General features: G+C 35.9%; 1 pseudogene; it reads right to left on the reverse strand.

Moving 5' to 3' along the window:
- Window positions 1-6427: 6427 nt before the first annotated feature.
- On the reverse strand, window positions 6428-14262 carry LOC132033425 (protein MRG1-like; annotated as a pseudogene).
- Window positions 14263-16463: the final 2201 nt, after the last annotated feature.

A 16463-nucleotide genomic window follows, 5' to 3' on the forward strand; every position in this document is an offset into this window, starting at 1 on the left:
GCTTTTCCCTCGTTATGGAGATCTTCGTGCGCTTCATAACCGGTCCCATGGGAATGTCGGTTCCTCCCATGATCATATGTATCACCTGATGGGGCTCTTCCGGCTTATCCCGGTTGTTGGAATCCAGGTTTTTGAAATGGGTTTTTGCTCGTTCACTCAAGAATTCTCTAAGGTGCCCCAAATTGAACAGACGGGCCACCTCCTCCCTCAGCTGTCGACAATCCTCGGTCCGGTGACCGTGAGTATGATGATACTTACAAATAAGGTTTCTGTCCCGCTTCTCCGGATCAGATTGTATGGGCCTCGGATGCCTTGTTTCTTTGTTTCGGCTAACGGCTGCCGCTAAAGTTGCTACATCGACGCAAAAATTATACTCGGATAACCTTGGAATCTCCCCGTTTCCCGGAACTCTACCGAGAGTATTTCTGTTTACCAACCCGTGGTTGTTTGGACCTCGGTCACTCCTTCGATCGCTTCTCCTATCAATCTTGCCCGATTCAGTGTTACGCCCATTTCCTCTTCGATCGAGCGGGTATGGCTGGTATCTGTCATATGACGATTTGGAATCTCGATCCGCCACTCTCCTTGTGCGATCACTTCCTTTACCGGAATGCCACGACACTGAAGTGGCCCTCAAAACCTTATCGTCTTCTACCCCCCGATTTTTGACCGATATTTATGCGCACATCCCGGTGCGACATGGTATTCTATCGAGGTTTTGTTTCGGCCTCCATTGATGTGATCGAGCTCACCGAGCCCGAGTGAAAGCCCGAACGGCCCAATCGTGCATCAGTAATCGGGGGTAAGTCCATGCGCTCCATTTGAAATTGAGCCACGAACTCGCGGATGGTCTCGTCATCTCGTTGCTTGACGTTGAATAGATCCGACTTTCGGGTTTCGACCTTGATAGCCCCGGTATGGGCCTTAACGAAAGCATCGCCGAGCATGGCAAATGAATCAATCGAGTGCTCGGTCAAGTTATGATACCAAATCATCGCTCCCTTAGACAGGGTTTCCCCGAATTTCTTAAGTAGCACCGATTCCCGTTCATCATCGGCGAGGTCGTTGCCCTTGATAGCACATGTATATGCAGTCACATGCTCATTCGGGTCTGTTGTCCCATTGTATTTCGGGATGTCGGGCATGCGAAATCTCTTGGGGATTTTCATCGGCGCCGCACTTGGCAGGAACGGCATTTGAACAAACTTTTTCGAATCCGGGACTTTCAACACTGGCGAAGCCCCCGGGATTTGATCAACCCTCGAGTTATAGTTCTCCACCAGATTCGTTCGCCTCTATCTTTTTTTCACCAGATTCGACTCGTTTGGTCAATTCCTCGAGCATTCTTTTCAATTTGGTATTTTGCCCGAGGAATCCCTCGTTACCCCGTGAGACATGCCTTTCCTCTACGTCCTGGGTTGGTTCCGATGGGGCAACATCGGGTGCCTGATCCCGATTTTTCAATTGCACTATGATCTTTTGCTGGGCCTGCAATTGAGCCATGGCCATAGCTAACTAGTTCCCGAGCCGCCGCAAAGATGGCCCTATTATTCTCTCCGCCCAGAATGTTGCCCACCGATGACCCGACTTGAGCTGGATTAACGGGGGGCGCGTTGTTATTCGGTACATCCCCGCCGTCATGCTCGTGATGGCTCGGCCCACTTTCGAAGTTGACGTAACGTGAATCCGACATTTTCTGTATACCTGAAATCAAACCCTAAAGAACAAGTGTAAAATATCGAGTTTGACCACAGTGCTATATTGAACCGCCACTAATATCTAAGGCCCCACGGTGGGCGCCAAACTATTTAACCGAGAAATGTAGAACAGTTAGATTTATATGAGGTGCCAAAGATATGCGGCTAAATTCAATTAGGGATCTAAATAATGCGTGGTATGATAAAGTGGACAAAGAATCAAATCTAACCAAGTCTTTGGATACGTATGATCTCGGGCTAGGAGACCGAGGTCGGAATCCTTTAGTTACGAGCTATCAAGAGACACTAATAAAATAAAACTTAAGAACAGATGAAAACTGATGCAATGAACTTTAATGATTGTTGATATTCTTTCTCTTCTTTTTGTTGCCAACCCCCTTTCATGAATGAGGGTCTCCCCTTTATATAGTAGAGGAGTTTCAAACCTAGTACAACTCTAAATAAAGCAAGTAAACTGTTACTGTTTGCGTCGCGGGATTGACGCCGAAATATCCGGCGAGGGCGGATATTTCGGTCTTCCGGTAAACAATCACCCTACTTTCATCGCCTCGTAACGGCCCAAGCTTGAGACCTCATTTCCGGTGAGATGCTCAAGATTCACCCAAGCATAGCCATAACAACGGGGAACCGAGCGTGCTTATATCCTCGATTTTACCCGGATACAGAAATATATAAATTCTGAAAGAGACATTGAGCCCATTTGTTGCGCATGCGCTAGTGGGGCGGCTAGTGAGAAGGGGTTTGAAAATTTGATGAAACATAACATAATTCTCTTTAAATTATTTCTCTTTGCACACGTAATTTCTTTTTCATGACTTCTCTGTTGCTTGTCATAGTACATACTCCACATAATGGGAACTAGTTTTTTTAAGGAGCGCTACCACCTTAACAGTCTACGAAATGTTTTTACACATTCATGTATATACTTATATATGACATCGTCATTTAAGGACTGGTCCAATTTTACTCACAACTGGTGTCCGATATCTGCTTTGAACTCGATTAACTCGAATTTGTATTGGGAAGTCTACTAAAGTCTCCCTACCAAAGACGATTCAACTCCTCAGGCTTGAATCTGAAACCTCTTGTTAAGAATGAATGGATACTTACCACCCTAGTAATACTTTTGGAGTTAATATCCTACTAGACATTAATTAAAAAATAACGGAGAAGGTACTACTATATGTCTCTTATTTTGCTTTTATCTTGCTACTTTGCTCTTATCTTGCTACTTTATTTTCCTTTTATCTTGCTAGCTACTTTATTTTCCTTTTATCTTGCTTTGTTCTCTTGAGCCGAGGGTCTACCGGAAACAGCCTCCCAACCCAAAAGGTAGGGGTAAGGTGTGCGTACATCCTACCCTCCCGAGACCCCATTTGTGAGAATACACTTGGTATGTTGTTGTTGATATGTGGTCCGATTATATGCTAAAGGACTACGCCAATGTCGCGCAATGCCTTGTTCTAACCGGAGCAAATTCCACCTCATTATTAGTTTGAAAACCAACAATTGTTCTCGTCTTAAGGACTGATTGGTTTAAGTTATGGGACCGTCATGATTATTAAAAAAAGATGTTTAATGAGTATTCATTAAGAACTTCCATTAAGTATGTGGATATTAGTTAAAAATTAATAATTGTATGGTGCAATGAATGTATTCTGATTAATTGAACTGAATTAATTAGAGAAAAGTGATTAATTGGGTGGTTGAAGAAAAAAACTGAATCAAACAAACTCTACTTTTTTACTTCACAATCTAGAGAGATACGAGGTTCAATTATAACCCGATGCTTACATTTCTGTTCCTCCTATAGATTTGACTTGGACCCAGAAGTGATAAGTTATAAACATAAGGTAGAGAAGTCTTATTGACATTATTAGGAATGATAAAACTCAACTGAACCACAAAATTTAACTACAATTTGTAGTTTATTGATTATTGGGTTATCTTGTTGAGAATCCAAGCACAGTTTATTATTTAATGTTGTTAATCCCCTAGACATGTTTTCCCTTTTTTAGCTCATGAACAAAATACCCCATATAAGAATCGAAGTTGGCATATACATGCTTAAATATTTTAAGTTGTTTGGTTCAAAACAAGGTAATCTCAATTATAATTCCTGATTTTTATCAAAATTTTGGAATTATCTATTATTTCATATAAAAGAAGGGATTATAATCCTAGAATTATAATTGAAATAACCTCATTTTAATTTTTCGAACCAAAAAACCTGAGAGCTTTGAAATATATAAATTCTGAAAGAGACATTGAACCCATTTGCTGTAGAAGGCAGCTAGTAGGGCGGCTAGTGAGGAAGGGGGTTTGAAAATTTGATGAAACATAAAATAATTCTCTTTAAATTATTTCTCTTTGCACACGTAATTTCTTTTTCACGATTTCTCTGTTGCTTGTCATAGTACATACTCCACATAATGGGAACTAATTTTTTTAAGGATCGCTACCACCTTAACAGTCAACAAAATCATTTTACACATTCATGTATATACTTATACATGACATCGTCACTTAAGGACTGGTCCAATTTTACTCACAACTAGTGTCCGATATCTGCTTTGAACTCGATTAATTCAAATTTGCGTCGGAATTCTACTAAAGCCTCCCTACCAAAGACAATTCAACTCCCCAAACTTGAACCTGAAATTTCTAATTAAGAATGAACGGATACTTACTACCCTAGTAATACTGTTGGATTTATTTTTTTTTGTTTTGTTTTAATAACCAACTAGACATTAATAAAAAATAACGGAGAAGGATATTTGGTCCTATTATATGCTAAAGGACTACATCAATATAATGGTGCAATGCCTTGTTCTAACCGGAGCTGATTCCACCTCATTATTACTTTGAAAACCAACAATTGTTCTCGTCTTAAGGATTGATTGGTTTAAGTTATGAGACCGTCATGATTATTAAAAAAAAGATGTTTAATGATTAATCATTAAGCACTTCAATGGAGTATGTGAATAATAGTTAAAATTATTTATTGTATCGTGATTAGAGAAAAGTGATTAATTGGGGTGAAGAAAAACTTCATCAAACAAACTATACTTTCTTACTTCACAAACTAGAGAGACACGAGGTTCAATTCTAACCCGATGCCCACATTTCTATTCCTCCTATAGATTAGACTTGGACCGACAAGTGATATGTTATAAACATCAAAAACTCAAATTACTTTTGTGACTCCACAATGGCAATTAGTACTTATATATGTCAACAATCCCCACATTATAGTCTTCTTTTTAATCTGATTATAGCATTTCAAAGTTGCCTCATTACAATATTCGGGTAGATTTAAATGTAAACCTTTGTGATACACGTAGAATACTATCCTCCTATCTTCTTGCTTTGCAACCCAACTTTTTTAGGAAAAAATTACTACTCAGTTCTTATAGTCATGCCAAAAGAATATAGCAGGACTACTTAGTTACGTGTCAAAAAAGGTTGAGAGAAATAAAAGTAACGTTCCAAGTAAAAAGAGCAAGGTCAAGGTGAAGTCTTATAAACTGATATGTCACGTCTTAAAATTTAATGTAGCCATTATTATGATACTTGGCATCCACTTTAGACCAAACATTAGAGAGATTAGTACTCCCTCCGTTCAATTTTACTTGTTCATTATTCCCTTTATAGATTTTTATTTTTACTTGTCAATTTTCACATATCAAGGTAAGACAAAAAAAAAAAATTATTTTACCCTTAGCATTTATTACTCATTTCAAATCATTTTTCCAACACCAATATAATTATACACCATTTAATAGAGGTATTGTGGTAAAACACCTATCTTAATCATTTTTTTTAAATAGCATGAAAAATCAAAACGTGATAAGTAAAAGTGAATGGAGAAAGTACATAGAAGACATAAAACAAAATTGAAACCGTGGTGCTGGTCAAGTCCAAATCTAATTTATCCTGCTCCAAATTAAGATCTCTCTTTTTTTTTTTTTTTTTTTCTTTTTTTTTGCTCGGATTTATCTTCATTTTGGGGTGGTCTTTAATTTTTACCTTCGCCTAATACCCCAAGATTCTGGGTTTGAATCCCCGCTCAATTAAAAAAAATAAAAAAAAGAATTTTTCGTAAGGCAGAGTTTTGAAGCCTTAAGGCAGAATTTTGTAAAATTCTGCCCATTTAAGAAAGTCCCCGAGAGGGCTTAGTTGATCCATAATTTATGTTTCATCTTTCGTTTCCTTTTCGTTTGTTTGCAAAACTGGCAAAACTCTGCCTTAAAGCAGAATTTTGCAAAATTCTACCCATGCAAAACTTTGCCTTAAGGCTAAATTTTACCTTCAGGCTCAAAACTCTGCCTTGCGAATCTAAACTCTACCTTGCAAATCCAAACTCTACCTTGCAAATTTTTTACTGAGCAGGCATTCAAATCTGAAACTAAGGAATTCTTAGCGAAGGACAAAAATTAAAGACCACCAATTTGAGGGACAAAAATTAAAAACCACCCCAGCGAAGGACAATCCTGCAAATTGCCCAATTAAAATAACGAAGTACATAGTAAATAGACATTTACCAACGCTCATATAAACATCTTAAATATCCTTGTTACGAAATATTTACCCCTCCATCCCGATTTATTTGTCATGGGATACATTATCATGTACCGATTGAACAAATTTTACATTTCATGGGGATATATTATCATTTATTTATCGATTTTCAGATTAAAACCTAGATGCACGAACAAGATGTAAATATTTCAAACGTGAAATCCCAAATACGCCATACATTGTCGACACCTCCTATTGCAGAGCAAATTTCTTTCCCATATCTAACTACAAAGTTAGTTGGTACTTAGGTACCTGATTCAAGAGAAAAGATTAGCTGGACAACCAGAAACTGTCATAGCCACTGCACAAGGCAATAAGTAGCAAAACAGCATGCAGCAAAAGTTACTAGTTAGAGGCCTAGTAATACAACATAAAGTTGTGCATTGGACACCAGAGAATATACACATTAGTAGGAGTGATACAGAATATATATACAGCAGAAGAAGAGATGTTCCAACTCAGTTATCCTGTTTCTTGCCAGCCACATCAAAATCTTCTGCAGAATGGTACGTCGACAGAAAAAATGCACTTTGATTCTTCTGCAGGAATCTGTAAATCAGGAAGATAACCTAGATTATTGATGGGAATGTACATTTAAAATGAGCAACAAACATCAATTATCAGCATGCAATTGCGATATAATAGTTTTTAGTTTAGGAGGAAAGAATTGGACTTGTACTAATGACTCTGGAGCAAGGAGATTCGTTCACTGGATTACCTACTAATCATGGTAATCCATTCGATATATCTACATAATAAGGAGTTTTTGTGATTAGATAGATAGAGTTGATCGAATCTTCAATTACATTGAGATCCCAGAGGACAGGAAGGCATAACTGAAAGCCTAGCTATTAAAACGGGAACATTGAACGTTAGGAACAAGGACAAAGTATGCTGCAATGCCAAGGGAATCATCCTGTTCGCCATTGGGCATTAGCCAAAGATGAAGATGCGATGGTTTCTTCTGCTCAACCATTGCCAGTATTTGTTGTAGCAGTATCAAAGTCGGAATTATGAGTGTGCGTATGGTCGGGATAGAATCGAAAGAGCCACTCACAAATTGCCCATCAATCACACTAATTCCTCAATCGTAAATAACAAGATCTTAAATAACCTGCGGGGAAGCTGAATTTGAATATTTAGTAGGACAGGGAAGATGATCAATCATTTTTTCTATATAAATGGAAGATGATGTATACTATGAATCTGTGATATCATGATTTACTTATTGGGAGTTCTAAGAATGATGCACGATCCTCTCATATTGGTGTCTTGCCTCACGATGGACTTTGAAGATGAGGAAATCGGTATTGAAGGTCTTAATTTACAAACTAATGATTTCAATTGATAAGCCTCTACTTCTTAATATGAAGACATGACTTTTATTTGGAACAATTTCTTAGCAAAGAGATCCAAGATGGATATGACAATTCTGCCAAGGATGGCAATTCAAGTCCACTTTTGCCATTTGTTTTGAGTTATGTTCAAATCAACTTTCTTTTGGAACTCCATGAATATGAAGATATTTTATGATAATGGTTCTGTTTACGACAAAATCAGAATGCCTTACCAATGAACTAGTAAAGTAAAAGGGAGGAAACAAGCATAGAGAAGATTAGGAGTTGCTCACAGAATTCCAAAACTAAGGACAAAAATTTAATTTTTCAATCCGAAGAGAATAGTACGTGACTGAAAATGGGAATTTTTTTTATACATTAAGTAATTTTTAATTACTTCATTCTATTAATTTCTTAGGTATATAGAAATTATCGTAGTAGTTTCAAAGTTATTAGACGGAGTATTCATTTCTATTATTAGAATTAAGTATCTAGTTTAGGTTTAGGGTTGCCACTATATATTATTCCATCCTCATTATTTTAGGTAGACATACACACTTCTCATATTTTCTTTAAGTATTCCTACGGAATAAATCAAGTTAAGAAAACCTGCGTCACCATGACAGAAACATAAGATATTTAAACCTGAGAAAGTCTTGCAACTTCTGCTTTAACTCTGTTAATGTCTCATCTTCAATACTTGCATAGAACAGAATCTCAGGCAACTTAACTGCAGATAACAAGATTAAGTGTCTGTTAAAAATATATAACAATGTTGGATGTGAAAGTCCAGTTTAAACTAACATCAGTTTCACAAATCATGAAATGGCATTAAAAGCTCAGCAAAACCATTCAAAAGCGTCTGTATCACTCACTTAACGTATAATATATAAGGCTGCTTACTACTTTGTGCCTCTGCAACATTGAATTCTGATGCAAAAATTCTGAAGAGATTATTTTACACCTTGACAAAGGATTTAGCCAAACAAATAATCTACAAATATTTGTGGTTATTCCCTGTAAGTTATCCAAAAAGGTATTAGACGAAAATAAAAGGTTTTCCTCGAACTCAAACTGGATGAAAGTTGTATTGCCAGATGTGGAACAAAGTCATCAAACAGCAAATATTAGCTTATTACACACCCAGAAATGAGGACTTTGAAGCCAATAAATATAGGTAGCTAAGGCTCAAACATATTATACGAAACATAAACTGTCACATATTAAGACATGCAACATCAACTGCTTGAAATTTGATTAAACTGAACATACCAAAAAGCCGTAATAAATGCTCAGCTCCATACACAGAGGAAGGAGAGACATCGTCTTTAATCGACTTTTGGAACTGTTCCGGCTCATTCTTGTAAAGGAGCATAGCAGGCAGTGCTTCGTTGAAGTAGCATTGCAAATCACTAAGAATCTCTTAAACAGAATCAGATATCCTTCAGCCACCAGAATCAATTAAGGTAAATTTAGTTTACTAGTCATTAAGCTTGTAATAGTGATGAATGGAATCATTGCTACTAAATAGATCAATCTATTAAAAAATCTAAGAAGAAAATTTAGCAGAGAGCTATATCTGCAAGATATTCCTAAGAGTTCGGTGTCAACACAAATCAATTAGAGATAAGACACGGCAAATTTGCAGTCCAACTCACAGATCGACTAAGAAGATTCTCTGCAACAACAAAAGCATTTTTTATCGATATCATCACGTTAAAAGAAACAATTTTCTAGACCATAAAATAGTGCCCCTCTCGTCTACTATTATTAAAAAGGTAAAATAATGAAATCAAAAGGAAATAACATAGTAACCTATCAATTAATTAGAGAAACATTCGAGTGGAAATAAGTGATAGAGAACTTACACTCCGTCCTTTTTCAGCCGATAGTCATGATATTTCTCTAGTATTTCATCTACATTTGGAGCACGTGGAAGTCTGACGAGCTGCATAAATATTGTTCCCTCAACTCAATCAACTTAAGACGATAGAGATGTGTCAATTATCTCTCCACCCCCACAAAAAAGACGGGGAAACGAGACACATCAGATTCACAAATTGGAATAAAAAGAAAGCACACTGTATATGAGTTTCAACATGTGAATTCAAGTAGGTCAAAAGCATCTTCCTTTAGGTTTCAGTAATAACAATTTTCGTTTTGAGAATATGACATCCTTTGCACCAGAGTGAAAATTTTGAGAAGGATAATTGATCCTTCTCCTTGTCATGCCAGCTAAGCTAAATATCTACCTATTTCATTATAAACTTAGATGAAGTGCTCAAATTTATGTTTTAGTCCTTCAAAAACCCTTCTGGTAACTTCAATTACACGTCAACTCTCTCATTCAGCCCCAACTTGCAACTACAAAAAGGTGACAATGGATATAAATGTTACTCTCTTTTTCATGTATAATTAATCTTTAGCTACAGCGTAACGGTTGAATCACAATGAAGTTGAAAAAAGCTTGTTAATGACCATCTGCTGCTTTCATTCCACAAGAAATGACCTACTTTGACTAACAACACACATCGTAACTAAAACGTTTGATAAGTAATTTAGACTTTAAAATAGGGAGATGTTTGAAATGGTTCCAAATGTGAAAGTAGACTAAACAAAGAGAGTACACGTCAAGTTTGAAATAATAAAGCAGAACCAGTCTATTAGTTTGTATTGTCGGAGAGAAAAAAGGGATCACCAAATTAGCTTGAATCATTGGAGAGAAAATTAATCTACCATTTAATGAAAGAGATCAGATGTTTTTTCTTTTTGATGACAAGGGAACCCGCAGCCGCTGCCCTTCGGGTGCGCACAGGGTAAACCCCGCTCCTGTGCAATAGCCCGCAAACCACACAGAGATCAGATGTTTTGCATGAACAAAAAGAAAGTAAACGTGTTTTGGAGATAAGAGGTGTAATCACTAATCCCTCTTTGTTCCAGGACACTGATTCTAAATTCATTTTCTCGTCAAGCAATCCATTAATCATTCAGAAAGCGGTGTACAACTTAGTCTACATTATGAATTGACTCAAGGCCCAAAGCAAAAGAAGATGAGATATGAGTTTAGTAGACAACAGTTCATAGAGTAAACCTCAATTGCTCAATGTTCTAACTTAAAATAAAGAAGGAAAAACTGAACTCCCTGTCTATACTAAACTAACTACAAGTACAAAGGAACAAAAAAGAGTAGGTTTGAGAATGGAGATATTTCATGGAGTAATCAAGCATATGGTGTAATAGATATCCTGTCAACAAATTTAGGAGACAATCAGGAAGCTGGAGCTTTTAGCATGACATTTACCTTGCCCAAGTGGTTGACAAATTCACCATCATCAATCAGCTGTTTCTTTAATTGTGATGGTATTTGGATATTGACAAGCTTTTCTGGAGGAGGACCATCCTTGTCCTGACAAACAACTAGATCATAATCTAACAAATAACATCTAAATTGATCAACAAAACACAACAAAGAGACCTAATGGGATAAATGAAACCAAAGCTAAACAAACTATTGCATTCACAAAATGGAACAAAAATAATTTGCGAACCAGCAGTACCCCACCAAGTGTCATTGGCCAAGGAGACTAAGATAGCATGAAAATGGTGGGGATAAAGAAAAGCAAGGCCATCCTTCAAGAGATTACTCAATCCTAGTCACTTAAAGATGATCTTTGAGAATTCGTAAATACATAAAGTTACTAACCAGCTTCTAAACCATGAACTTTTATCATTAGCTACCCATCTCGGCGAATTGCATAAGCATTAATCACCAATAAAACTATGGTCTTTTTATTAATATTTAATTGCATTCACATTTTTAACATAGATCATCATCCAATGAGATCAGCTATTGCCAGTTGTAGCTCACAGTCACTGCATTACCTTCATGTTTGAATTCTTTAAGAGGATTCACTACTGGGTCCTAAGATAGAAGTTCAAGTGTAGCTAAAATAAGGACTCTAGCTTCATTAAGTGTAGCTAAATAGACCAGAAACATACCTTCTGCGGAATATCACTCTTCCGCTTTCTGCCTCTTCCCCCTGTAATCAAATAATAACTGAATGCAATCAAGTACATTATACAGTTCATTTCCATATTTAAGACGGAAATAGGAAACCACTTAAGAAGCACAGAGAAAAACAAGATAACAGCAGAAAAAACATGAATTCCTGGAAAATCCCATCAAGCACATCATAATAGGGATGTTTCAGACCAAAGAAGTTAGACCTGTGCAAATGAATTAACACCAGTATAATGAAAAGAATACACCTATAGAAACTGGTTTCTGTGAAAGCCAACAGATGACTCTTATAATCGCAGAAAAAAGAAAAAATTTATAATCGCAGAAAAAAAGAAAAAATTCAGCCCATCTACCACGAAAAGAGGACAAGAAAGGACCCACCCTATAGCTAATTCAGTAGAGTACAAGTGATCTAACCTGTATAGACTTTTGTTTTCATTTGTGATCCACGTGCAGCCTTTCCATTCTTATCTGCATCCTGTTTTTTCTTAAGCTCCTGCTGCTTCTGAACATTCTCTTCTGTGAGTTTCATCAATCGATCTACGCCCACCCATTCATCCCAGCTGTTCAAAAGTGAAAGAGAAATGAAAAAGATAAATGCCTTCCTTGATGAAATGCATAGAAAGTAGACTTTAAAGAACAACATGATTATGGAACTTATCAAATAATCTAATGCACGTCAATTTGAAAACTTTCCGCCAGCGAGAATTTTATTTAGAATTAAACTTCTGCTTGAGGAAAAACTTGAGAATGATGTACTCACTTTTTGTTCCAACCCTGAAAAAAGAAAAAGAAGCAATGGTTATAGCACATATCTAAGCAATCACCTTGTTTCGCTCCCATGCAACGCATTCATATCCATGAGGAAGTACTCAGTCTCTACCAACTAAGCAGAAGATGGATGACAACAAATGTTTACTGTTAAAAATGAAGCTTTTAAAATATCATAGAGCTGGGGAAATTGATACTTACAAAATAATGAACAAAATATCTCCACTCCCTCATTTGAAACTCAGCTTTGTGAACCTTCCCACCCAAAAAAGAAAAATTAAAATGCAGTAGATAAGTTAAAAATGGAATTAACCATAAGATCAACTAACATTAAGAACTTCTAACTGGTAAGACACAGAATTATAGACTGGAAATTTTTACACAAGAGAACAAAAAACATCCAGAAAGGTTAGATTTTGATTCTAGCAATGTGGTTCACGAACCAAACCCTTTCTCTGTCCACATGATCAACGACTTCTTCTCTAAATGAAATAAGTTTCTACTTCAGGAAATTATTTTATGTCATCACCAAACTTCTCTTCAGAACAACATAATTAAGGTCATTTGATCAGAAGTGTTGTATGATATATTGATATTAGGTAATTTTCTTCTAGGACGAGTCCAGTGGGTACAAAAGAATCGAAATTGATTATGACATAAATGATTCACCATGCAGATGGCAAGATATCAATAGTTCCTTTCCAAGATAATGGAAGATGTTACACATAGAACTAAATTGAGTGGTAAAAGGTAATTGGGTCGTAAAGCCCAACACATCCACAAAATGAGTGTTGAAAGAACGTGGATACTGAGATAGATGTGTGAGTACAAGGCTATACATGATTAGAAATGATCACAAAAGGTTCAAGTAGCACACATTGAGGAGGTCGCTTGAGATGGTCTGTTCATTCCTGGATCGATTGCAGATGTAGACCTAACATCACTAGAAAGGAAGTTGTCTCGAAGGACCTACAATCACTTGAGACCCATATAGACTTAGATCATAGGGCAAAATGGAAGAAAAAATCTATATAGGCGATACATATTAGTTGATAATAGGTTTCATTCATTTTAGCACTTTCACTTTACATCCTATGCTTTCTAGTGATGTTCCTGATTCTTCCTTAATCATATCCCTTGTGACCTTATTTCTTGTAATCATCCATATATCTTTATCACCTGTGAACTTATATATATAGCCTTATCCCTTATCATCTGAATTTTTAGAGTAAACCAGTAGGACAAGAAAAGCCTACTCAAAGTCCCAATCAATAAAACCCCATATTAAATTATTAGTCAAATCATTGAAACATTGTCTTTGACCCAAATGCAAGAATGACTCAAGAACACAAATGCAAGAATGTGGGTACCTTAGCTTCATAGAGATGTTGGCTATGAAAGGCGAGTACTTTTTCACCTTCTTGAAAATCAGAAGGAGAATCAACTTCACTGTCAGCCATGTCTATTTCTGTTTCATGTGTGGTGGCCGTGGCATCACCTTCATCAAAGATTGTAGTCGAATCATCATCACCATTTGAGCTCCCCATTTCTTGATTCTTTTTCTCTAGAACAATAGTGGACAAAGAATTAAGTAAAGGGTTACCTGTAAAATAAGAAAGGAGTTCAATTTCTATAAACAGTTGACCATTTTCTTTATGTGGGTTATTATCGGAAAATCAAGAAAGGGCGGCACTCTGGTAACTGAAACCCGAAATTGCCACTTTATTCTTCTAGCCAAATTAGTGTAGAAAAAGTCAATTTGTTTAGGTTTTTTTTTTTTTTAAAATAAAATAAAATATATTTGGCAAGGGAAGGGGAACTTTCACTTAACCTATCTGATGAAAAGTATAGAATCTTTGTTTGGGTTTCTGAGTTTTGGTCAGTTGGAGATACAAGTTAACCCTCTCTATAACATGGTCGTTTGTTATGCTAGTTTTTGACCGCTATATCAAAATATTGTTATAGAAAACATATAATATAACATAATATGAAAGTCGGTTTCAAAGAAAACTAGACTGTTATAGTGAAATATTGTTATAGAGGATGACTGCTGTAGAGAGGTCTAATTGTATCTAGTTTTGATGGTTGGTAAAAAATGATTTTACGAAAGAAATTATACCTAATGACCTCTAAAATGGGTAGTCTTGAATTTTTAACCCCAACTTTTGTCATGGGAAAACTTCAAGGTCAAAAGTCAAAACTTGATAAATTTAAAGTTTTATTCATGAGGCAAGCTGGGTCAAAAGTTCAAAACCACCCATCTCGCCGTCATTCTTATAAATTGCCCTTATGCATCGCATTATACTAACTTATTGTGGTAAAGTTAATTATAATTAAGGTGAGAATATATGTTAATTAACTATGATTTAGTGATAAAAGTGTTTGTGAAAACATTTGTCATTTGTTAATTGGAACATTTATGAGGTTTTACGGCTTATTGAGGTTAACAAGTATAATTAAAGGATGACATATTTTAAGTGATTAATTTATTTACATAATAGGGACACACTCAAAAAAAATTCGAGTCGGGTGTCTAATAGGGACACTTTATCATATGTTCATGTGTTCAATTGAAACAAGATGTAGTTTCAGTGTCGAATACTGTGATTATTTTTCGGAATACATAGCGTATGGTCAAAGTTTATATATCGGTGAACCTGCAAAAATTCTGTTGTTCATCAATACAGGTACTTGTCTAAAAAATTATGTGCTTCATCAAAAAAAGAATCTGTCTAAAGTTTAGTCACGTATATCTGAAGCCAGCATCAAAATTTATTCGCTTACTCGCTTATATATTTGAAGTTTAGAGAAAAACGTCTAAAGTTTGCTTGCACAAATAATATGCCAAATTTCACAAAATTTGCAACTTTAGACACGGATTTTTGTAGCTTCAATCGCTTATAGTTGAATTAATTCTGAAGTGACTAAACTTTGAAAAAAAAAAAATGAGTTTTTTGCGTTTCGACAACGGAGGAGGGGAAAACTAAAGTAATTAGGACGATACAAAGAATTTCTATTGATGAATGATAAAAGACTATGTTATAAGGGAATAAACAAATTAAAGAATCCAAGAATTGCGTAAGCTAGATGACTACATGTATATAATTATACTATACTATAGTGAATTACTAGTTAGTGGCCAACACCAGGACTTGGACCAGAGTGGTTTTCATGAACAGAGTTGTTGATTTCCTCCATGTGTAGTTCACCTTCTAGCTGCAACTCATGATTCAATGTGTTATTCTCCTCTGCAACTGAACGAAGAGGGCGAGCTTCGTTATTCTTGATAACTAAAGAACTAAGTAGGAGAAGAACAATGAATAATTCTGATATTGAAGCTGATAAAGTGGGACTTCTAATTCCTCTATATTTAGCCATTATATTTGATTGAGTAGGCGCTTACAATAGCTTGTTAGAAAGAGAGCCACATATTACTATATACCTATATATAGATGAATTAGGAGAGAGACACATATTTGACTTGACCAAGTTGAGGTAGATTGAGGAAGTCCTATGCAAACATTTGGGACGTTGAAGAGAAATCAGAATATGCCTCCATCTCTTTAAGTACTATTTTTTATATGAGTTGGGTTGGCAAATGATCGAATCAACATAATACATACAAATTATACAATTTATTACTAGATGATATTTCCCATTTTCGGGCTGGAGAGCAATAGTTTACCAAGTCCAAGGCGGAATGCAAACAGCTGAAGCAGATACGACATTCCACTAAATATAATTAAGGAACCAGTAATAGAAAACTTTCAGGTCACAAAATTTAGAACTTATACCAATACACTTGGATAAGGAACAAAATGAATTCAACATTTAACACAGGAGATAATCTGTGCAAATTATATTTACACAATCAGACATTTTTTAAGGTAATTATAAGTAAAATGATCTCTATGATGGGAATTAATTGAAATCCTAGTATAATCTTACATAATCAATGGTTATAGCTACATGGTTAAAGTGCACGGATACTGCAAAAAATCTTACATAATCAATGTATATAGCTAGGTTAATGCT

This window comes from Lycium ferocissimum, chromosome 10 (assembly GCF_029784015.1).
Source record: "Lycium ferocissimum isolate CSIRO_LF1 chromosome 10, AGI_CSIRO_Lferr_CH_V1, whole genome shotgun sequence".
NCBI classification, from domain to species: domain Eukaryota; kingdom Viridiplantae; phylum Streptophyta; class Magnoliopsida; order Solanales; family Solanaceae; genus Lycium; species Lycium ferocissimum.